Consider the following 24,557-nt stretch of genomic DNA (forward strand, 5'->3'; position numbering starts at 1 on the left):
CACACACCGCCGGGACTGACCACTACAGAAGGGCTTGAACAGAGCTGGCTGTACCTGGGATCTGATCAGTGCTAGTTGCTAGCGAGGCCCAGAGTTAGCTAGGTTGAGTACACGCTCTCTGTACTGCAAACCCCTGAACATGTGTTTCAGGAGGCATCACCATGGTGGCAAAGCTCCTGCTGGGAGAGGGCAGCTCTGCACCCTCTCTGTGACTCTCAGCCTGTATGAGGTGATGGCAGGTGAGCCAACCTTGACTCCGACAGGAGTCTGATGTTCACACTTGGTGATGACCAACGGAGAAATCTGGGTGAGCTCTTAAAGATAACAAGTCTTAGTTAGCAGAGAGGGCAATAAGCAGTGGAGGGAAAACAGCTAACTGGGGAAAAATGGATAGCATCTGAGCCTTTTACAACTCATCGTTCTCTCCTGCAGCCCAGGACTCCCAAGGACCAGCACCCTTTAAAGTTGTGTCTCCTTCTAGTATTTTGTCCACAAAATACTTCTAGCTCTTATCAATTCCTAGGAATTGCAGGACAGATGTGAGTGAAACCCTTAGGAAAAGAAACGCACAGCGGACAGCAGGCTGCCCTCTGCCATGAGGAAAATCATAACAGGTTGGCAAGCTATGGACAAGAAATGTGGCACCTACTTCAGAGGCTGCAGTTTGAAAGTAGCAGGAGAAAGGTGGGCTGCATGCTAGTTGTGGCTGAGCACTGTGACTGCGGGTACATAACCTCCTGTTGTCTCAGCTCTGGGGAAGCTGAAGGTGGCAGGTACACACTCAGGAGACCTATCTTCTCCAGCCTTCTTCCTGACATGCTGGGGGACAGCTAGGGAGAATTAAGCCCTCCTCAAGGGAGACTTCTGAGCTTAGCACTGTGGCAATAGGCATGTTGTGCTGACCGACACACCCTGCAGTGATGCTAAAAAATGACTCCTCCAGTGGAAATCGCTCCTGGTGCCAAGCCTCACTGCAGGCTTCTCTTCTGGAGCGCAACACAGCAGTTTCTTCACTGACTTCTGCTGGTGGAGAGAAACGGGAAAACAATTTTCCTTATTTTCCTTATTTTCATGTGAATGGTGTGTTTTTGTACTGCTCTTGGAAACAATTGTCCTTCTGAGCAGAGGGTGTGGATGGAGCTGGATCAGAGCACTGTAGGAAAACATCTTTCTCCTTCACTGGCAGACTAAGTTCCTCCCCTCTGTCTGTCAGGCAGGAAATAAAGGAAACCTTTGAAAGCACTGAAGAGCGTTAACTATTAGAGTCCAGGGCACAAGGCTCAGGAAAGAAAGATCCTCATCCCATCTCTACCACAGCAAAGGGGTGACACCGGGCACAACTTCTTAGTTCTCAACTTATATTTGTGTAAAATGGAGAAGGAGGAACAAGATATTCTGTCAGTGTGGAGGGGGCAGGAACACTCTCCCTCTTTCCCCCGCAGTACCTGAAGGCTATGTCCAGGGAAATACGTGTGTTCCTTAAACTTCCTGGCACTGAGGATGTTGTTGGCCTTCCCACTCTGCCAAGGAGCGTGCTGTGTCTTTTGGTAATAGCTGTCATCTTCCTTTTGCTCTAAGGCACAAGGCTGATGGTGCTCAAAGACAAAGTTTGTTTTGCAAGGAAAGAAAGTTGGAGAAAAAAACAGCCCCGTACACCTTGAAATGTACTCAGCAACCCACAACACACACTGCTAAGTGAGCGCAGGGCAGTTCTCCACACCCCAGCCCAGACCCTGGGAAGAAGCTATTAATGCAACATGCAAACAGACCTACAATGCCTGCAGCGAAGCGTGGACTGCAAAGCATTGATCTAGAAAACTCACCCAAACACATGTAATGTACCTGGCTGCTGCAAGCCAGCAGGAAAACACAGAGGGTCAGGGAGTGCAGGGCAGTGCGGCCATCGGTCCCCACCTCCATGAGAGCCGGCGTGATGCGGAGGAGGTGTGCTACCTGTTGGTGCAAGCAGGTGCTTACGTGTCCCATTCCCAGTCTACACCCCGATCACATGCACTCTTCTACGCTTGGAGTGACTTTTGGCTTTCTACCTGCACATGATGACCTACACCTACAGCTCCCCCCCAATTACACTGGGGACACAGCGCTGACAGTATAACCTGAAGGGTGAGGGCAAATGTTATGTGCCCTTCTTCTTTTAAGATCCCCTAGTTCATGACCTACTGTCAGGTTGGCGTCTACTAGCAAGTACCTATCTCTCTTACCCTCAAGAGCACCGGCAAGATCAAGGGCTCTGTGCTAACTGATCCCCCTTCTTTCAGAGAAAATTAGATGGAAAAGGTTTCCAGAAGAAAGTATCAGTTAAATGTATAAAGGAAAAAAAAAAAGGGCTGAGATTAAACCATCAGTGCTGAAGTCAATTAGTAAGTAAAGATATAAACGTGCAGAACTTCAGATAACTTTACAACCAGCAACGCAACAGCCTTGGAAAGCAGATGGGAGCTCACCAATCCTCCACCTAAATTAGAAATGACACACTCAAGATTGTGCCCACAACTTCTGTTAGTGTAGATTCACCTCTTCCTCAAAACCCTCTTCCTCATTTTGCTGTGGATTTAAATTCCAAACTCACCCCAGATTTCAGGCAGAACTCTTTAAAAACCACAAGTGATTTATTTTTGGTCGTCTAACACAGGAAAACAAGAAAGCCAGGTGTATCCTGAGAAGCGCAGTCAGAAAGATTCCAGAGCTTGACTAGTCTTCAGTCTGCAGAAAAAATTCAGGGAAATGCCCACGTTTGTACATATTAATGATTGTCTCTGCAGAGTCTGGAATCTCCCCTAGTTCAGCTAATGCATTGGCATGGAGCAGAGGTAAGATGGTAGGCTGGAGATCCTACACTTGCAAGCTGAGATAAACATTGGGGCAATCTCTGGAGTGAATGAGTCTTTTTTTTTCTTAGTAGGGTATCCACAGTATTCATACCAACTACTTGCTGTTTTTGTAGATATTTGACTTTGATACTATGAATACCTATGGACTAGCCCACCTCTCTCCCCATGACTGGTGGTACAGGGAACTTCAGCTTCTGGTTTTGCTCAGTTCACATGTAAATCTGCTGTTTTCCTCTGCTCTAGCAGGCACCAAGCAAACACATTCCTCTGGGGAATTCATGCATGTGCAGAGCAGCAGAGCTTGGCGGGATCACCCAACATGCACATGCTGTCTAAGCAGGACTCAGCAGTGCTAACGATGGGAAAAGTGCTGCTTGCAACACACAACTGTGACTGGTCCATGGGATTTAGTCTCCCCTGGCCATGTGGGTCTGTCACTGTGGGCAGTTCCCACACAGAAGAGCTTTCCCTCCCTCGTTCTCCCTATGGATTGAAGGGAACTGAGCACATGAACATTCATTTCTCTGTTTCTCCATATTCAGTCTCTATCCCACATTCACAATGCCTAGATACAACCACAGGCAGTGGTGGTGTGTTCCTGGCTGGGCTGCACGATCTTGTCCCTGCTACACTTGCTGTCCCTGCACAGGGCATCCTCGCTGCGGTTTTGGCTCACTTCTCCCTCCCGCGCAGGGTTGCAGCACAGAGCTGCACCTGTGCTGGTCCTGGGATTTTCTACCTGAAGGGGGTCTGTCCAGCCCTCAGAGATGAGTAATTTGGTTTCCCATCCAATTCCTTTTTAGCCTTCTGGCTGCCTAGGCAGGTTGGCTGGACTCCCTCAAAGCAGCGAGACAGAGGTCGAGGGACCTGCTTTGGCCAAAAAACGCTATTTTATCTCACAGGTATAATTACAGTGATTTGTCTGGAAAATTTGGCTTTCAGTAATAAAAGACCTCTCTAATGAGAAAGACGGTAATCATGACTGAAAAATCTCCCGAATTAAAGTATATGCTAATATATGTGTTACCATATGTATGTTTCTATGCAAGTATGTTCATGCATATAAATAACTATGTTTACTAAACTGTTTTAACTTGCTTTACAAAACAGCCTGAAGTTATCTTATCTATATTGCTGATGAAAATAAACAGATGTACCCAAACATCAAAACACTCCCGTATGAGGAGTTCCTTATCAGGCCTACTTCCCCCCCGCTGACCCAGTTAGACTGTCAGTAATTCATTAATTTCCTAACCATGGCTTTTTAGAAGTACTAACTAACTTTCCTATCAGCATATTTTTGATCTTGTGAAGCTGCAATTCCCTAACGTTTTGTTTGCCTTCTGCATCCTGCAAATGTATCCATCCATTCAGCTTTGTCACTGCCTGCCTACCTCATTATCACCTCTTTACCCACACACTTCTTTCCTAGCTAGCTAGTTCAAAGCCTTAGTAGAAGTAAAGCCCAGAAAAGAAACTATCCCAAGCCTGGCAGCATTTTTACTTTTTATATGTTGACTGTCCGTCAAGAAAGGAAATAAAAGGGGTAAGATTCCAGGTCATCCCTGATACTGAGCTCCCTGTGCCATGCCCCAGCTGTGGTAAAGCTCTTAAAATTTCCTATCTCATGGGAAAGATCCTTACTTTATTATCTGCCTCCTCCAGGTGAAAGGGAACGGGAGAATGCAAGAGCCAAGGAGAAGGATGTCTGGATGCTCACCCTGACCACTCAGCTGTGACAGTGGGACACCATATCTAAAAAGTAGAGAGCGGCTCCATTCACAGTGTGCACCTTCTCCCTCCATCCTTAGCCCCAGTGACACCCAGCAGAGACATCGCCCAGCTGTCTGGAGCAGTCAGATGCTTGAGAAGGACAGGACCCGCAGGAAGGCCGGGGACCCCATAAAGCCTGGCTTCAGCATTTTTCTCAACCCTTCCCTACCAAACCTTCTGCTGAGGACCTTTCTGGTCACGTGCAAACCTCACTCCCACCCTGCTCAGTTGGGCTCTGTGGATTTTAGACTGCACTCAGAACAAGCTAGACTAGCACACTCAAACCATTGCTGCAAAACATCTACGTCTTTTGCCTTGTGTTCCCACAGAAAACCCTCCATGTCTGAATGCCAGCAAAATGAAACTCGAGTCCCTATTTATAACACCACTAGCAGAGCAAGGTACAGGGTGGCAACGCTCTCCTTAGCCTGGGGATATGTAAATTCCTTAGTCTAATCCCAGATAAGATAGGAGACTTTCCTTTTCAGTTAAACAGTACTCTTTGGACACATACCGCACCGTGTCCCTCTGCCTCACTACTAAAAGAACCTGTGACTTTATCCTGTCCAAACAGGACATCCCTGGACTCTTCTGATACACCTTGTCCACACAAATGACATTGTCACTACTTGGTCTCCATGAGCTGTTCATTCTATATTCACAGTCAGCATCTTCATTGCTGCCCTGTAGCTCTCTCTCTGTCTGCTCTAAGAGGATTCAACAGCTCTTGGGACAACAGTGGGGAACTTCTTTTCCAGTGCAAAAAAAGCCAAGAATGAGTCAAAGAACATGGCTCAAAGGACTCTGTGTAAATAGTGTTCTCAGCTCTGGAAAATGCCAAATTCTTAAGATGTGTTTGGAAGAAAAAAAGGCTATCCCATTCATGGGTCATGCTAATTTGTTTATTAGGAGTTTTATTAAAATATAGTTCTTCATGGAATATCTTAAGAAGGCTGGAGAGGACAACTGTGGGCATCAGCAAAGGAGGACACCTGCAATAAAAGGACCATAGAGATGATGAAAGCCAGGTGATGCTTCCACAGTGATTGCATCATTCTTTGGTGACCAGATCTTCCTAAGAGCTTATAGCCAAATGACCAAGTGTTCAGCACTCACTCTTGGAAATGGGTTTATACAACTCTTCACACCCAGCCAGAACACTCTGGACCAAGAAAGGGCTGAAGTGTTTGTAAGAAAGGAGAGTGGCCACACAAGTCACACAACCAAGCTCTGCTAAGACTTAGATGAAGATCATCACATTGCTTTCACCAAAGCTTTCTGCTTTATAAAGAAAATGTTCTGAACTTTCCTGTGACCTTGCAATAAAGCAGATAAATATCCCTTCAAAATACACAGGATACAATGTACATTTCTGTCCAGGGTGGCCCCATTTTTCATGATGATTATTCTAGCTACATCTTCATGATAAAGGGTTATTTTAAGGACAACACAAAAGATGTTCATATCTGTCTTGATACAAAGACATAAAAAATACTCTCTCAGCCTCGAGACTCTTACTATCACTGCTTCTGAACTTCCAGAGGATATGTCTTACCTGTCTTTAAGGTCTAGCGTTACCTCAATGACTCTAAGCAGGAGTCCTGATGGAGGAGGCTTGAGCAAGAGTGATCATAGCTTAAACTCCACAGAAAATTAACTCATTTATTCTTATATTTACACCCCGTTGGGCCAGAAGATGACTCTGTTATAGCTGATCAAAGATCAAGTTAAATCAGTGGTCTCATCAACCCCTCTTCTTGTGGGGATCAATCCAAGGAGATGGAGAGAAAGTCATCCAAAACAATAGACTGCATGGTCACGTTTGAGCAGCATGATGCATTTGTGCAAGACATTGGCAAATGCAGGGGCTAGGAGATTATTTGCCTAGTTGTCTATATGCAAAGAGAAGCCTCAAAAAATAGCAGGGAAGTAAACAGAAAAGAGATGTATTCTGAAAGATGGCCTTGAATAGGGGCAAGGGAACTCTTTGATAACTGAAATTCACTGGAAAGGCAGACATAGACAGCATTTGTTCCAAATACCTTCTAGGCAATAAAGTGGTGTTCCTCTTCCTTGTTAATAAACAGACTGCCCCAAAGATGTACTTTGGTACACATTATCAATTTCTTCTCATAACAGACATGAACATCTAGCAGGCTCTGGAAAGAAGTCAACATCACAAGCTGGAAAGACTCAGTACAACAAGCTTGGGGTGAGTTTCTAGGCATATTTTTTCCATTATTTCATTTGGTGATCCAGAAAAACTCACTTTAGACTCTAGGTCTCACTAATCCACCCCCAAAATGTGGATAAGGTTGAGCACCAGTGGCTTGAGATGACTGGCACCAGTAAAACATTGTTACAGCTTAGCTTAGTACCACAATCCATTTCTTAATCTATTACATTTTTTCCAATGCCTCATCATTATTTTGTCAAACTTGTTAGTTGAATACATTCTGAATTAGAAAATAATTTCAGATCCACTGCAAATACACTTTGAGCAAATTCCCATTTAAGAAAACTTCTTTACCCCAGTCTGGTTACTCTCATCACATGCTCACGAGCACTGAATTCTGATGGGATCTACAGAATGAAACCCTACCATCTGCAGAAGCATATAAAATACAAGGTGTTCAGGCTAAAGATAACAGGCTGCAAAAAAGCGTATTGTCTCTATGATAGATGCTACTTTAAGATTCAATTCCACCTTTATTCCTAACTATCCCAGTTTTCAGGAGGATGCTGCAAGAAACTTAGGAAGAAACCCCAAATAGATAATTCCTAAGTAGGGAATGAAGATGAGGAAGCCCGGTAACAGGACACTGAAGAGAAGTCTTAAAATTTTCTGTGTTTTTCTGTGTGCTGTTTTTTTCCCCATAACTTGTGCTTAAGAGGCTAGGGCCAGGTCTGTAAGTAAGTTCCACCAAAATCAAGAGGACTTATATGCCTAAATATTTTTGATGGTCTTGGATTTATGCCCAGTGCAAAGCTCACTGAAGCCAAAGGAATGATGCTAGTTAACAATAATGGTCTTTAGGCAAAGTGCTTTGTAAGAAAAAAAAAATCTAATGTTACCACAAGCTAGCAAAAACTTCTTCACTGTCCCACCACATCATACTCTAATTTCTTAGGGTGATAATGGCTTGTTATCAGATGCAAAGACACAAATAGAAAAAATGTTATGAAGCTAGAAAACAAGTTATGACACTGGTAATTAGTCATGCAGCACCATCAAGAATAATCAGCCAGAATTATACATCAAATGAGAGCAAACGGAATATGCAACAGTCTCCTAAGTGAAATGGCAGAAAGAATCAACAATTGAGTTTTTTATGTCGTGAGCTGGAAAATGCACAGCAAAGATTAGTATTTGTTAGTTGTACAATATAACAATTGAGGCCATATCAAGCTAATGAAATCTGTGCATGCACATGGTAAGAAAAGCCCTTACCCCAAAATATTTACGTTCAAAATAGGAAAAAAAGAGTAAGAAAAAACAGACACAGCATCTCTGTCTTATAGGACCATTTACATTAGACATCATTCTAATAAGCTTCATTTCCTTCTAGTTTCTTTGTCCACCATTTCATCCATGGGATGGTCTACACAGAAGCATTAATGATAATAATAGTTTTTGTTGTAGCAATAGAATAGCCTGTTGTGAATAACACCAAAATTATAAAAGACCTTTTCTTGCTCCAAAAGTTATAAAATCTAATGCAGTATTCACCAGAAAAACTGTCTGTTCTGGATTATTCAGAAGGCCAGAAAGGGGTGGGATGCAATCTGCAATTAGGACACCTAAAAACCAATGAATCCATGTGCACTATAGCTCTAAGTTTACATTAAAGTCAGTGGACATGTGGAGTGCTCTTCACTTTCCTTGCGTGTCCAGAGGAGGGTAACGAAGTTGGTGAAGGGTCTAGAGCACAAGTCTTATGAGGAGCGGCTGAGGGAACTGGGGTTGTTTAGTCTGGAGAAGAGGAGGCTGAGGGGAGACCTTATTGCTCTCTCCAACTACCTGAAAGGAGGTTGTAGCGAGGTGGGGGTCGGTCTCTTCTCCCTAGTAACGAGTGATAGGACGAAAGGAAACGGCCTCAAGCTGAGCCAGGGGAGGTTTAGGTTAGATATTAGGAAAAAATTCTTCACCGAGAGGGTGGTCAAGCATTGGCACAGGCTGCCCAGGGAAGTGGTTGAGTCCCCATCCCTAGAGGTATTTAAAGAACAGATAGATGTAGTGCTCGAGGACATGGTATAGATGGACTTGGCAGTGATAGGTTAACGGTTGGACTCGATGATCTTAAGGGTCTTTTCCAACCTTGACGATTCTATGATTCTATGATTCCTCTACGTAGACATCGGCTGTAATATGGAGCAAATATGTCATAAGAGCCTTGGGTAACTCTGCTTTTCTACCGTGAGAGCTGGAGACTGGATGAGATAAACAGGTAATTTGAAATGTCACTAGCCACTTATGTGTAAGCAGATGAGTTGAGCCCTTTATCAATGGAGCCTAAAAAGCAATCCAGCTGATCACCTGGTGTCTATTTAGGGCGGAGTGCATCACTCTGGACTCCACTGACTTACTTACTAGCTCTCCATTGGCTGTAATCAAACCTTAGACCCCTAGCTGAGCTATAGCAGCTTAGATGCAGACACCCACATTTAGTTGCCTTAACTAAGAGTTGAATCTCATCCTGAAGACATGCTAGTCCATTCTGGCCCTAAAAACTGTGGACATGGGCAGTTCAGTCCAGTAACCTACATACAGGAATCCAGCCCCACTCAAGAGGGTAGGGGCAGCCCACCTGTCCACCAGCTGCCAGCTAAGAAGAAACTGTAGACCCGTCATATCTGCCACCCTATGCAGATGTCTCAGATACCCTAATGTCTCAAAGGTCACTAGAAGTCCATGTTTAGGCACCTTAATCAAGTCCAAAGGTACAGTCATGTCAAGGCCAAAAGTGTCATCATTATGGATGTGGTTGTTTTCAGCAGAAGGTTATCTGAAATCGCATCAAACCTGCCAGGCAAGTCAGTACTCAATAGAAATTGGAATGAGAGCACTTCCAGAGGACTCTAAGTTAAGGTAAAGTTCAGCCCACATATCAAAGCTGGCTAAAATAAGAAACAAGCAAACTCTTGCCGACGTGTCTGCCAAAGCAACTGTACACTTCAAAGACACACCATTAGACTGGGATTTCCAAAGGAACCTGCAGTATTTAGCTACCCAGATCTCCTTGGAAATCAATGCCCAGTTCCTCCCTAACTTCCTTGAATAACACTGAGAATACAGATCTGATTTTGTTTATTCCTTCTGCTTTTCATCCTCAGTTCAGCTGGGCTTTGCGTCTCCTTGAAGTGGTGCCATTTCAGCAGCACAGTAGCCTGCAGTACAGGTTCATTCCTCTCCAGGGAAAGCATCACCCAAAGAGCAATCAATACCATGTCTTGCAACACCCAGGTTCTCCTCGGAGGTCTTCCACTGAAGTAACAAACAGGCCCAACCCTGCTCTGTTTAGGAGGTCTGATAAGATCACTGCCCAAGGTGCCATGGCTGTAGGCCAGAATGCTGTCCCAATAAACCATTTTCTGGAGGACCACCTTGTCTGGACTTGTCTTTCTGCATGAAGCCAGGCAAAGCAAAGCATTCAGATGCTAAAAATATGTAACTATTATTGGTGTTTGTCCAACATTTGGAGGCTCGTAAATCTCCCAGGAAAGACAGAATAGGAGCATGATTAAAAAAAACAAGAAACTTTATGCATTGATTCCTCTCCTACTGCTTCCAGAAAAGCTATTGCCTGTTGATGAAATGCCCCCCTTGACTGGCTTCCAAACCAGCACTATCCCTGCAAGTGCTCTTTTTCAAATCTTCTGAATTACAAGAGTCAGACACACACATACAGCTGCATGTGATCAAAGAGAAAATACTAATCCATATGCACAGACCTGTCTAAAGGTGGAAGGCAAAAGCCAGCAGCAAAAGAAAGGTAAGAGACCCCAGAGAGTTTCTTCTGCCTTTTCACTGAAGATAAAGCTCCAAACTGAGGAATGCTTTCTGACACTGGAACTTTAAAAAATAATAACCATCTCACTGCTTGCGTTTTGCAGTGGCTGATCTCAGTTGTTTCCAGCAGCTGAGATAAAACACCCCACTGATCTCCACACTGTACTTACCCTTTCTGTTTACATCAGTTACCTTGAGACATGCTGTATACTTCATGCAAATGAGACAGCATGTGCCATGACAAAAATTTGCCTTAGCAAGGAGAACAGACACAGCGCTTGGTACAAGTTACCCCTACTAGAAAGCAGCGCTAAGGAAAGAACATTTCCTGTTTTTAAGTAGCCAGTAGATATAGCAAACAATTCTTTGTGTTTGCTGCCAACTAGGGAAATAGCTTGTACTCTTAATGTTTTTTAAGGATGTCGTATGTACACACAGAGGATCTGATGGAAAAGTGAAGACTGAGTGTCACGTAGGAAAGAATAGAGGACACCTGCGTCCAGCGGGGTGTCCAGGACCGCTCAGCACAGCTGCACACATCCAGCCCTGCCGCCTTCCCCACCGCCATCCCAGTGGCAAGGGAAGTTCATGGCAAGCAGCCATGCTGGAACAGCTCTGCAGTGAGTGGGGACTGAGATGCGCCTGAAAGAGTTTAGGGTCAAAGAAGATGATCTTAAGGGTCTTTTCCAACCTTAATGATTCTATGATTCTATAAGTAGATTCCTTTACTTAGGAGTCTCCTGCCTCATTAGAGATCCCTCCTGCCCTCAGACTGGAAATGCACATTTGCAAATGGAGCGTCTTCCCTTGGAGATGCTCTGTTTTGTACTTTCCAAAGTAGGTCTGAGCTGGAGCAGGGATGAAGCTGATTGTCCCCCCAGGCCTGCAGCTGAGACTTAAAAGAGACCACATTTCAACACAAAGCTTGAGTTCAGAGTGGTCAGCTCAGTCTCTGCTGGTGGAGTTTCAGCCAAACACCATGTCTCCTGTGTCATGGGTGCAAGATGGTGATTAAACAATCTTTTATAAAACATTTGTGCAAAATATTATGTAACTGTGTAGGGCTTCTAGACTTCTTCAGGAAGATGCTAGAAGTTCATGTTATTGGCATACTGGAAACATGTGGAACAAGAATATTTCAACACAGAAACCAAAGTGAATCCTACTCTTTCTTGGCATCCCTGTAACAGTTTCAATAGAGACTAAATTAATTAAGCCTCACAGCCTTGCTGAAACAAAATAAAAGAAAATGACTAGAGGAAGACAAGGCATAGATAAAGCAGGAGGTAAGTGGGATCTTCTTAGAGTCCTTTAGACGAAAAGCTTGGCTTTATTTCCAGCATTAGGAAGACACTTTCAGCTCTGTAGTGCATGTTTCCCCTGTAATTGCTTGTGTAAGCTCTCCTTTCACAGCTAGGACCAAGACTTTGTAAAAACAATCCTGAAAAATCACTATCTCTCTGAGCAAGCAGTTCACCTCAGTTTGCCTAAAGGACCCATTTCTTGCTGGGACCAGGCTGGACACTGATCAGCACAGACATACAACCACACTGGTTATATTTGACAAAGAGCTTTTATCAATGGGCAAGTACCTGACTTACATCTTCTTTGGCCATGTCCAGATGTCTGCAAAGCTCTTTAATAAAGATATGACCAGGTGACCTTTAAATGTGAGTCCAAGAGTGAGGGCTGGGCTGAGGCACATACTTAGTGTTTAATACAAAGGCTGGCATTTGTGGAAGACAGCTTCTCTCTTCATCTAAAAAAAGACAAAGTCGTGGAGAGAGGTCCCATCTTTCACTAGGCCAAATTAGTAGAGTGGGAAAACACAGACACATCACACATGCCTTTCAGGACTGAAGCAGAACCTGCAACCTTCAAGCTTTGTTTCAAAGGAAAGGAACAAACATGCAAGACAATAAAGTCTCCCAGGGAGAGAGTGCATGTCCTCTACAACAAACCTCTTTGGTTTGACAGCTTGAAATGGCTGGTCTCCAATGATATTACTGCTATTAGGTATTTAAATATGCAGCACACAGACAATGAATCTGTTTTGCTAGACATTTCAATACATGGTGGTGAGAGCTGGGCTTGCAATATATGACAGTCGTATTGAGTACCTTCAAACTCCCAGCCAGTGACAGCTGAGTCAGTCAGAACATTTTCATACAGATCTTACAAGAATTATTATACAAACAGCTCAGCTTGATACCATCCATTTCACATTTAAAAATACAAACTGCTTAAATGGCCTGTTTTCTGCTCTAGGGAAAATTAAATGTGGAGGCAAGTGGCAGTATTTATGCCTGGTGAAGTCTGCTGTGTTCAAACACCCAGCCTGTGCCTGGCAGTCCCCATGGGAGGGCTTTACGATGGCTGGGGAGGCTGCACAGAGTGGCATGGATGGTAACTCATCAGCCAGGTACACCGTGTCTATGCCTGCAAACTGCCTGCCCGTGAAGTCTCCTGCCTGCCCTCCCCTTCGCTCAGAAAGGAGATTTTGGCCTCATTTACACAGTTTGGTGATGGATGACAGCGGGGTGATCTGAGCATACAGTGCTAGACTCTCCAGGACCTAAACAGCCTCACCTGGGAGTCCTTCCAAAGTGTCAGGCTCCCCTTAGGGATAACTCAGGACAAGCTCCTAAGACCTGAAACAACAGGTCTCTGCAGTCACTCCTGAACACATACATCTACACAGAAGTAACTCCATCATTGGGAGAGTACTATGTATGGTCACAGGAGGTTAATTTCCCACAGACTTAGACTGTGGTTTGCCAGCTATACTCATGTGAAATGACTTCAGCATGAAGGTGAACTACTGTGCTAAGACTATGGGAGCATGCTGCACTTGTGTGAGAACATGGGAAATGAGGCAGGAGGAGCCTGACCCTTGGTTTCCCTCTCTGTACATGACTACACAGACTTCCACAGCAATATGCTCACCCATTGTGGTCTGGCATCTCCACATTTGATTTCCCAGCAGGGAGGAGCACAGCCAAGCCACAAGGCCACTCCAGAGCTTCTGGGGTACATCTTTTTGTTCTCTATTTCTATACAGCTTAGCCCAGGGAAGCCCAGGGTCTTGGTTAGCCCTTCTTGGCACAATGCTAGCAGGAATAGATATATCAATGGAAATTGTCAGATTGGCCAAGTAACTGTTGTAACCATCTTTTAGATGTTCTGAGCAAAAGCGAAGACCATAAGTTCACATGTGATACTGGAGGATGTACCCATATTGGCTGTTGCTCCCGGGGCTGCCTACATCATTAGCATAGACTCTTTCATCCTTGGGCAGAGATGGTTCTTGTGTGATTGCCAGAATGAGGTTGGACCCTGCCATGTTCCAGCCTTTCTACCCTTTCCATATCCATTACCAGGTATATATAAGAGACCGTCTCCCACCTGTTGTCCCACTCAGCAGTCACGTCTTAACAGCTCTTAACAGTTCACCTAGATCAAATACTCAGAACCCAGTTCAGGAGAGCACACCCAGGAGACAGACTTTCAGGAACCAGAGCAACAGCCCAATAAAGCCAGTAAGAAGGCAATAAACATTTGTAATCAGAACGAGAACTGTCTGTGTTCTCTTCAAACAAGCTGCAGAGCATACACAAGCTGTATGTCCTAGCTACACCAGAGCCACTACTATATCAGAGAAATGTGGAGGTCAAAAGTGGAATACACCTGAAATACCCCCTGCAAGGCCTTACCATGCGGCACCACGCCACTTGCCTTTGTGTGAAGAGGAGAAGGTGGGAAGAGATGCCAAGGAGTCCCACAGACCGCTCCCCACAGAGATGCTGCCTGAAGAATTCCAAGACCAGCCCCATTAGATGTTCATTGAATCTTCTAATGGTGGAGGCTCCAGAGCTTCCCTGTGTGGCCTCTCCCGGTACTCCACATCCTTTTTAGCTAGGATGTTTTGTCTTAGCATTTAACCTAAATCCTCTTTATTGCAAATTAATCAGATTTCTATTTTTCTTTCCCAAGGAGAGATGAAAAACAGTTCATCACTGCCTTCTTCATAACAAGATCTATGAGCTGGACAATGGCTATCAAACTGCTGTTCCTGTCAAAGAAAACTCTCAAAGGTTTTGCCAAAGATTTATTTTACTTATTGCTTTTCCCATATCCACTAAATGGAAGAAATACATTAAAGTAGTTAGACAAGATTTATTCTTCATAAATCCATGTCCATGTTTCTTTATCACCTTATTATCCTCTTGGCACCTTTAAACTGATTAGTTAATAATTTGTTCTTGTATCCTGCTGCACAAGTTAGATTATTCTTATGTGCAGCTCTCAAGGTCCTCCTTTCCTGCTTTTAACAGTATTTTGTGTTGGCCATTTTTCAGTCTTCTTGGACCTTAAGCATCCCCATTACTGCTTGAAGAGAATTGGTTCATGGGACTGCAATGAACTAGTTCCTGCTGCACTCTGTGCCAAACCTCGCAATGTCTTGGTGCCCTGAGTCATCCGTTTTCTTGAATATTTTCAACCTTCTTTCCCCGTTCTGATCTGTCCTTCTGCCTGCTCTTACAATTAATTATGTTAGCAGGACTTTCATGAAGGCAGAAGCAAAGCAAGCATTGAATACTGACGCCTATCAAAATTATCTTTTCTCTAGATATGATATCTTGCTAAACAAGGGAGAAGATCACTTGCCTCTTGCTAACCATATCTCAGCTTGGTCTAAGGGTTTCTGACATTATCACCATGTACTTTACACTACTTGTTAGTGATATGTCTCTCTTAATGTTTTTTAACTTTCATGTTTGTTTAAAGGGCTCCATAATGATAACCTTGTTGCTTCTGTCTTCCTTCTGCACCGGGATTTTTGCCTTTTGTCTCTAAGGCAGTTTCTCCCTTCTGTTAGCTGCTCAGACATTCCCAAACCCTTCATTAACTTCTGTTCCTGCAAACTGGCTCCTATGACCACACATTTGTTATTTTGTTGCTGTTATTTCCATCCACAAACATTATACAAACCTGCTTTTAACTTGCTTTGGGTTTTGAACAAGTCTACGGGCTATTACTCTTCCAAAGAGTGCTTCTGTCCCCTTGTCTGCCCTTCTCAAACATGCTGTTGATCTCCCTGCCTCCACTCCAGACTTGTGGGCTCTCACTGCTTTTGAACTCAAATCAGTCACTGTGTTGGCTGTGACTTCAAGTTCCTCTTGTTTATCCTCCTTCCTCCCAGCACCACTGTACAAACTTGGATTTCACCAGTTTCGCTTATTATACCCGCTCCGGCCTCTCAAGTGCTCCTGCTGAAATTTCTCATTAATGTGCCAGTCTGTCAGACAAACTACCATTTTTTTTAAACAACTCCTGTAGCTTTTGCTGTCAGCCAGTCTCACATCTAAACCCGCATCTCTCCCAATCCCCATCCAAAAGCCAAAGCCAGTCTGCCATGTGCACACTTACTCCCATCATACCAACAGCTGCAACATGCCCAAGAGATTTCAGGGGAGAGAAGGAATCCTGTTGTTTGGTATGATCTAGAATTGTGTTACATTTTTCTTTAGTAATCTTCTTTCAGACTTCATAATTAGGAATTTAAACTCTTGTTTGGCCAGAATAAACTTGTTTTCACCCTTAAGCATGTCTGGCATTAAAGGCAAGTCTAGGTGAAGCTATGAAATTTAGGTTAGCATTACCTTTTCTGAGACAACATCCAAACAAAGCAGCATGTGTCCTGGGACACCTGGGACCTGACACCAACTTGGAGCAACCCAAAGCTGTTGACTGTGCTGGGCCAAGCTGCAAGGCCAGGGCCAGGCTTCAATTCATCACATTCTAGGTTTGATGGAGTCAGTAGAAAGACACTTTGCAAGGCAGAAAAACCCCGGACTGTGACAGGCATTCATGCTGGGGTAGCATTACACCCTCCCTCCATCAGAAGGGACATGCAGGTCACCTTTCCAACCAGGCTTGACCAAGACTTGTACCAAGAGCCTGTGGAGCCAGGGTCACAGAGACTCCTCACCTGCTGGCAGAGGACAAACAGTGCTGGCAAAAAATATTTTTGGATTGACTGCAGATGCCTTCTTTTGGTGCAGGGGCTGCTGATGAAGGAACTTCTCCTGCTGTCAGGTTCAGATGTTTGGACCATTCATATGGATATGGGGACAAGGGGAGCAAATAATCCTCTTCTGAGCAGTTCTTGGGCCTTTCTTTGAAGTCTGATGCTGGCTGCTCTCAGAGATGAGGTGCTGAGTTGCATGGGTCTCAGTATGGTCTTGTTACCGTATGAGGGAGAGCAGCTGGAGCCAGGATGGATTTCTGGAGCTGATGCCTCCTGAAAGACCTCCGCATTCTTCAGTAATTTTTTTCCTGAGTGGCTTTCCTCTTGCCTACAAGAGGTGTGCAGATCTGCCCACCCCATCCCCTCCACACCTCTGTACTAAAGAACTGAAAAGGCCAGAGCTGAGGCAACTGGGAAGGAAACTAACTCCAGGGCAGGCTGAGTTCGGGGCACAGCACCAGACATACTTTGCATTCCCTGAGCCAGCAACCAGCTGCAACATATCCCATAGACAAGAGGGAAGTCTCAGTCGACGTTCATGGTGGGTCTGTAGCTCTTCCACGGGAACAGCTAAGCCAGATCAAAAGCTGAGGGTAGGCAGCACTGAAACCAGGCCCAGGAGATGTCATCTCAAGATCCCAGGCAATGAACATCACTGAAGATCAAAATTGCACTTAAGGGAAATAATAAATGAACTTCGCCCCCATTTTCACTGTGCCTGACACTAGGTCAGCATTTATGATGCAAATGTTTTTCTCACTATCACCATCCTTTGCATTTATATAGAAAGGCAAACTAAAGCACCGACAGGGAGTGATCTGACCTTTGAGATTAGCAATATGTAAATAAATATGGATCCCTGCTCTGCCCACCACATACCAGCCTCATTCTCCATTCTTTTGCTTTGGTTCTCACCGGGGAAGTAACTGCTTTTTTGAGTTTGATCGCAAATCTTATAACCTGTTTTCAGAGCCTTTGAGATTATACATCAAGACTGCTGTTTCTACTACTGACCCTCCATGACCTTGGGCCACTCGGTGGTGGAAAACAGTGAAATGACTTATCATTGCTGTGAAAAATGAATTCATCAGGAACAAATGTAGAACACTTTTGAGTACGAAGTTTACAAACCAAGTTGGAACTGGACATTTTCCTCCCACTGTCATACACGTTATTCACCACAGAGAGGACAATGTTAGCCTCCAGCTAAATATACAAACAGCCAAAGAAAGAAAATGAGACATATGCGTTGCAATGTAAGAGAAAACCTGCATTAGATCAAACAGGTACCTGATCAAATGTCCCAGACATATGGTAAGTTCTACTTCACTTAGGAGGTGATCCAGGTACAGATTAAGCAAACTACATGTTGGTGTCCATATGTGGGTATCTTGGTTCCCATTCCAGTCACTGAATATCTATCTGATCAATCAGTGGAAACCTAGAAAGGTGCTCGGCACACCCTCAGTAGATCCCTGCATGAGATGAGCGGGATTGCTCTCCAGCTTCCACCATCTGTGCAGTATGCAGCTCACATAGAAGCACTTGCGCTTTAACGCGCAACCTGGATCCCACTTCAAAGCCCATTTCAGTCACCACACACAATGTCCTGTACTTCTTGAGATACATAGCACTGACACATCTGGCTTTGAGCTGCTGCTCCAGCCAGGCAGAGCTCTGACCTACCCCATCTCATATTCACCAGCACTGCGCAGGTGTTCACCTGCCCTAAGACATCTCAGATGAACAACTGAATAGACACCCTACAGTCACAGACTGTGGCTCTTGATGCAGGGGTTACAGGAAGAGGTCCTGTGGTCCATTATGCTCAGACCTAGATGATTTTTATCTTCTTGGACTTAAAACATAGTGAATCCTTAAAGTTCTTCATATCCTTTAAATGATACACTTAAATGAGGGATCGAGCAGTGCTGGAGCGCTCTAAAAAAGTTCATTATAGCCACTTGGAAACTACCCTGGAGGTAAGGGGTATTCATTGTGAAGATGATGGCAGAGGATGGTTACTATATCACTTGCAGCGTGTGAAATCCAGTCACAGTGACACAGGATGCAGCAGTTGCTAAAGACCTGTCATTGCATGGCTGCATTAGCTGGACGTAGCTGCAAATCGCTTGGATTAAACAGTCAGTGATGATTTTTAATTTTATGGGATGAAAAAGCCTGTCTATGGAATTTTACACAGAAGATACTAGAGATATGAAAAGGCCAAATTACAATTTCTTTAAGGTGTCAAAATAACAGTATTTCCAAATCAAAATAAAACTTTCATTTTTCAGACACTTTGGTTTTGAATTTAAAAAAAGAAATCAAACTTTTAAAGAAAGCTACTGCTTCTGGGAAAGGTTTCATAAACTCAAAGACTCATTATTTTGTCAAAAAAAAGTTTCAGCCAAGGCTTTTCAGCAAGCCATGAAGGCAATGCAGTATTATTAATCACTTTCTTGGACAATGTGCATGTAATAAAACAAACTAAAATTAGCTGAAAAAAATTTTCAAAGAAAAGGCCACTTTCCAACATCCTGACAAATGAAATAAGTGGATACCCAAACAAAGGGCTAAGAGTACAATTAAAGCAAAGCAGGAACTGAAGGGGCAACACTGGTCCAGTGCACTTCACATATAGTCTTTCATACATCAGAGCCCCCAGAAGTGCTTAATCAAAATAATGGAAAGCAGAAGGAGAACAAAATGGCTTGCAGGCAAAGGAAAAAGATAAATGGAGACTTTGGCACATATCAGAGACAGGTAGGGAAGGGGCTTTTCAACATTTCCTCTTAGAGAAATTTCTTCAGGCCACTTATCTTCATTGCTTGTCTCTGAAATCACTACTTTTTTTTTCACTTAAATAAGGTGACAAACTGCACAGCATATTGCCAGTGAGAGAGCAGCATTGATTTATCCAATAATATTAGCATATTTTCAGTATCATTTTTCTGTCTCATTCTTTATACAGCCCATCATCACATTCATTCTTTCTTTTCTGCTACCACCAAGCTTTCAGTTGGGGTGTCTTGTAACTGACCACATGCAGCTTTTCTTTGCCCAGCCACGTACGTAAAAAGCTCAAGTTATTCCTCCTAATCTGGTGGTTATCCATTTTACATTTCATCTGACATCAATCTACTCATTCACCTGCTTTTGGCAGGTCCACCTGGAGTTTTTCCCGTTCTCCTGAGGTCTTGACTGACCTCAATAATTCTGTGTGATCTGCAAATCTTTCATTGTTCACTTTCTTTTCAAGATCATACACGATGCCGCCTAAGATGGTGTCAGACTCACAAGTTAAATGCAAAATGGCATTCACCCAAAACGTAAATTACGTCCACATATAGAGCCAATATAGGAAGCTTGAAAATAAAAGCATGTCTTTGAATAATAGTCATCCTTTATCAATTACTTAGGGGTCTTTTGGTTAATGGTTTACTTTTTGCCCTGAATGTGGAAGAATATCAGCATATAAAGGAGTTGCATTAACACTACGTTCATGGAGCTGCATAGACCAAGACAGAGGTGACATTGTGCCACGGAAGGGCAGAGTCAGCACATCCATGGAGGGATGTCCTTGCTATCATGTCCTTGAGCCACTTCCACTGCCATTGGGAGCTTCTGTTCTCCTGACAGTTCTCTGGAGCAGTTCACAAGCTGGGCAGGTTTCTGTGGAGCTTGTAAGGGCTCCAAAATTTTACAGCTTGCTTAAGTGTGCAAATATATTGTGTATTGTAATTGTAAAGCAGTATGATGCTGAGTCCTGTTTCACACTCACACTGTTGTTTACTGTCCCTCCCACCACTCTTAACCATCAATATCACTTTTCTTTTTCAGAATGACAGTTTGGGGTCTCATGGTATCATGCCATTGGTCTCCCAGCTGGCGCACTGGGAATGGTGGCTTTAAAATAAGAATTCTTGCACAAATCTGGGTGCACTGGAAGCAAGGAAAGAGGTTGTTTACAGACTGGGCAGTGGGGGAATAGCGACAATAAAATGGAAGCAGGACTGCTCTCTGTATCTCATTGGACGCTGTTGCCAGGAGTAAAGAAATTCATATCAACTGACAAAACATTTTTTATACTACCTCCAACAAAACGAGACAAGGATATATAGTATTATAATACAGAGAATCTAGAAAGGAGAAAGAATGAATATTAACATTGCAAACTTTAAAATGTGCATCCGCAAAGAACTTTGGAGATATTAAATTTCCCACAGTTGAGGCAGACTCAGCTGTAAGACACCCAATGAAAACTGCTTGAAAATTTCTAGAAAGGGGCAGATGAAACCCAAGAGAACCATCTCCAGCTGCATGGGGCAGGTTCCAGGGCAACGCCAGCCCTGAGCACAGCACAGACAGGGAGGGTGGGATGGAGACAGGCTGACCAACATGACAGTCTTGCTGATCCACCCTGCATGGAGCAGATCATGGTGCATGGGGTACTTGTGCTTGCTGAGTCCCCAGGACCTCCAAGGAGCAGGAGGAAGGCTGTGGCACCCTCTCAGTAGCTCCTCAGCATGCACAAGTTCTCTAATTGCAACACTGCTGCTTGGCCCGGGATCATTTTCATTGCAGACAGTTTGTGAAGGCAGTTGTGCTTTGAGCTCAATGTAAATGATCAGCCAGACCGTGAGCCTGCAGAAATGTGCTGGCTGCTGGTGGGGAGTGCTCAAGACAGTGCTACTGGTGCTGCTAGCACCTGCCCACAAGGAAGTCAGCCAATGACACTTCCTGCTCGGTCTTCGTGGCCACTCTATCTGAAGCTTCAAGCACAGAAAATCACAAGAGAAATGGAGTGGAAAAGAGTCCGGGAGATGACTATGGGCATAAACATCTCATGGTAAGCTAAGACTAAATAGAGACTACTTCGTCAGGACTGCCAAAGAGAGAGCAGCAGTAGCTAGCTTTGTGCAAGGCATCCTGTGGGATTGTTTCTGGGCAGCTTTCCTAGCTATGTTCTTTCTTTTTTTTTCTGTTTTCACACCCACTCCCTTTCCTGAGATGTAGTAAGGGATGGGGGAACTGGGAATGGGAGCCAGGACAGAGACTGTTGGATTAGTACAAAGAAAGATACCAGGTTCCTGACCCAAAGAGCTTGTGAGCACTTGCTGAAGAAGTGGAGCTGGCAGCACAAGGAGGCTTACTGTGCAAGTCGTAACAGTAGATGAATTTCTGTGTGTGAAACAAACTTGATCCAAGGCAGTCCTTAAAGAGCCCTTATGCAAATGCCTGTGCATTAACTGCACATCTGGGCCAGTTCCAACTACTAATCACTCACTATCTCCTAAAACCTCCTGCAGCTTTAGCTGGGCATAGGCTTTCCTCCACATACAAGTGAGCTACATAGCTATGCACACACTCCCTCTTGAAAATGATCAAGAGCCCAGAATAAAAAGTTGTGAGGTCCTTTGAACCAAAAAGTTCTGCATAAGGTCAAAATATTGAGTATACTGAGAGTTGCTGTGTTCCTGATATGGGAGAGATCCCCTCCTTATCCCCCTCCTGCTGCTATTAATTCCTTGCAGGCATGCCTTTGCATGCAGAAGGCATCTCTGCTTCTGCTCATTTTACTCATTGGAGAACTGTACCACGAGCCCTGCTTTCCATCCCATGTGTACTAGGTTAGACAGATGGCATTTGCAGAGAGCTGTTCTAGTATTGCTTGTGCAGTGGTTCTATAGTCATTCTAAAAGTTTTGGTCTCTGTCTTCAATGATTTATTGCCCTGACTTTAGACAGGTAATAAATCACTGGAGCAGGTCCTAAGCTTGTGTTCATGTTTATTATGGTTTTGGTGGGACAAGTGATGTGCAGATACTCTGGATGCAGAAATGCATTTTCTTGTGGATTTAATGGGGATCTAAGGCATGCAACAAAAGCAAGTTAAAAACCGTGTGTTGGGAAAGTGAAAGCCCTTGATTCCTGCCTGGCTTTTTTTGGTTTTTTTTACCTTACACTTTGAAGGCATAAAGGGGACCAGGGTTTGCGTTATTTGAGAATGACCTAGAGGGAGCTGTATATGTGCCTCCTTGAATTACTTAAGCAAAGACCAGAGCCCACTGAGCAGGTGCTACTTTCAACTTTAGCAAAACCTGGTCCTCCTTTGCACTTTTCTCTTTAACCCAAAGCTTTCCCTCACCCACAGGATTCAGAAAACTTCCCTCTACGTTAGATGCCTATTTATATGTCCGTAGGGCTAGTCTCTCTTCTGCCATTCTTTGCCCACTCTGTAAGACGCAATATGCATGTGCTCCTTCAGGATGTGCCCAATTGAAATTCTGCTCTACCTTCCCAGTCATGCCTCTCCCCCTGCTAACAGGGAGATGTGTCCTCCATCACATCCCTTCTCCAGGTCCAGTTGCTGCTCCTCCCTCCCAGTGCATTTGTCTTTTCCAAAAGTGCTCACAGAACCAAACTTGTGAACCTTATTCTGAATTGCCTTCAACAGTCTGCTTAAGTGATTGTCCTTCTAAGGACTGCAAGTGACCTGAGCATCCATGCTCAATAGTTTCAAGCCATTATTCATGCCTTGAACAATTATTCATACCCCTCCTTTATTTGCATGCCATATTTAAATTTGTGAAATTTACTAACGGTGCCATAGTTATAAAATCCAGAGGGAGTGTTTTGACACCGTCCTCTCATGTCCTGCACAAGAGCAAGCAGACTTTACCCAATGACTTCTGCATCAAGACTTCCAGGTACATCATTGGGTGGCCATAAGCCCACTGACCTGACTCTGGGAGGTAATTGTGATTTCATCCTTACCTCAGAAATTGTTTACACAGAAAGGGGGAGAAAGAGGTCTCAAAACATGAATAAAAAAGTACTTCATTACTTCAGTTCAAAATTTTTTTGTAGTACAGATTAGTGCACAAATTACAGAAGGAATCAAAATACTTCAAAATGGTTGAAATGACTGGAATTTTTATCCATTCATTTTGCCTGAACTAAACGTTTGCTTCACTCCAGAGTGTCTATTTTAGCACTTTAAAACTTCCAACAAATCAATAAAGAAGAAAACAATTCTTTACCAAGCTTTTAGGTTTTTAGCAGCAAGACTTTCTCTCCTTATGAGGAAAGGCAACACCCTTTGTTCTGAGGTAATTCAAGTGTCTCCACTCTCAGGAAAGTTTCCAAGTTCTCGTCTTAGATGTTTTGCTTTGTGTCTTTCTTCTTTTTTTTTTTTTTTTTTTTTAATCCACAGTGCCTGACCTTTCCTCCAAGCTCCCTCCTTCTCTCTTTAATCTGTAACTAGCACTTCGGTAAGATGGTTGGGTTGGGTTTTTATGTTTTCCTTGAGAGTAGTCCATGCCTCTACAGTGCAGACAGTGCTTCTGCTTTCTTCCTGACAAGGTAAAACTAATTCCCAGTCCTACAGCCCAAATTTCAAGATATTTGGTCATTGTTCCGTTCTGCTTTGTGAAAGTTGAGGCTTATGTTGTGCTATGTAGGTACTCATTATCTACTGAAGCCACTAGAAGTTAGGGATATTTGGGCTGTTGTATAAACCACCTGCATCCTAGATTCAATGTCACCGTGTCCAGAAATGGTGAGTGATGCATCGTGCTCCATGCCTGCACTTTAACATGGATTTTACCCTACGTTAGAATGACTGCTTCTAAGGGTCACTAAGAAAATCAAGCTTGGAATCAGTAGACTAAAATCTCTCTTGGGGTCCCTCTATCCAGGACCAATTCTGTAGCCCTTCCACACAGAGAAGAGGTTGGAGATCATTAACTGAGAAGCAGAAGTTGCCCCCAGGAGTGGAAATTCCCATGCTGCATTAGGCACCATTGCCACAGACTCGCTGGACGAGAACAGCTAGGGAGCGGGACTCAGACTGGGATTGGGACCTCCTCGCGTTGCGATACCAGTCG

This window comes from Nipponia nippon, unplaced genomic scaffold (assembly GCF_047370975.1).
Source record: "Nipponia nippon isolate SJK-2023a ecotype South Korea unplaced genomic scaffold, ASM4737097v1 scaffold_23, whole genome shotgun sequence".
NCBI lineage: Eukaryota > Metazoa > Chordata > Aves > Pelecaniformes > Threskiornithidae > Nipponia > Nipponia nippon.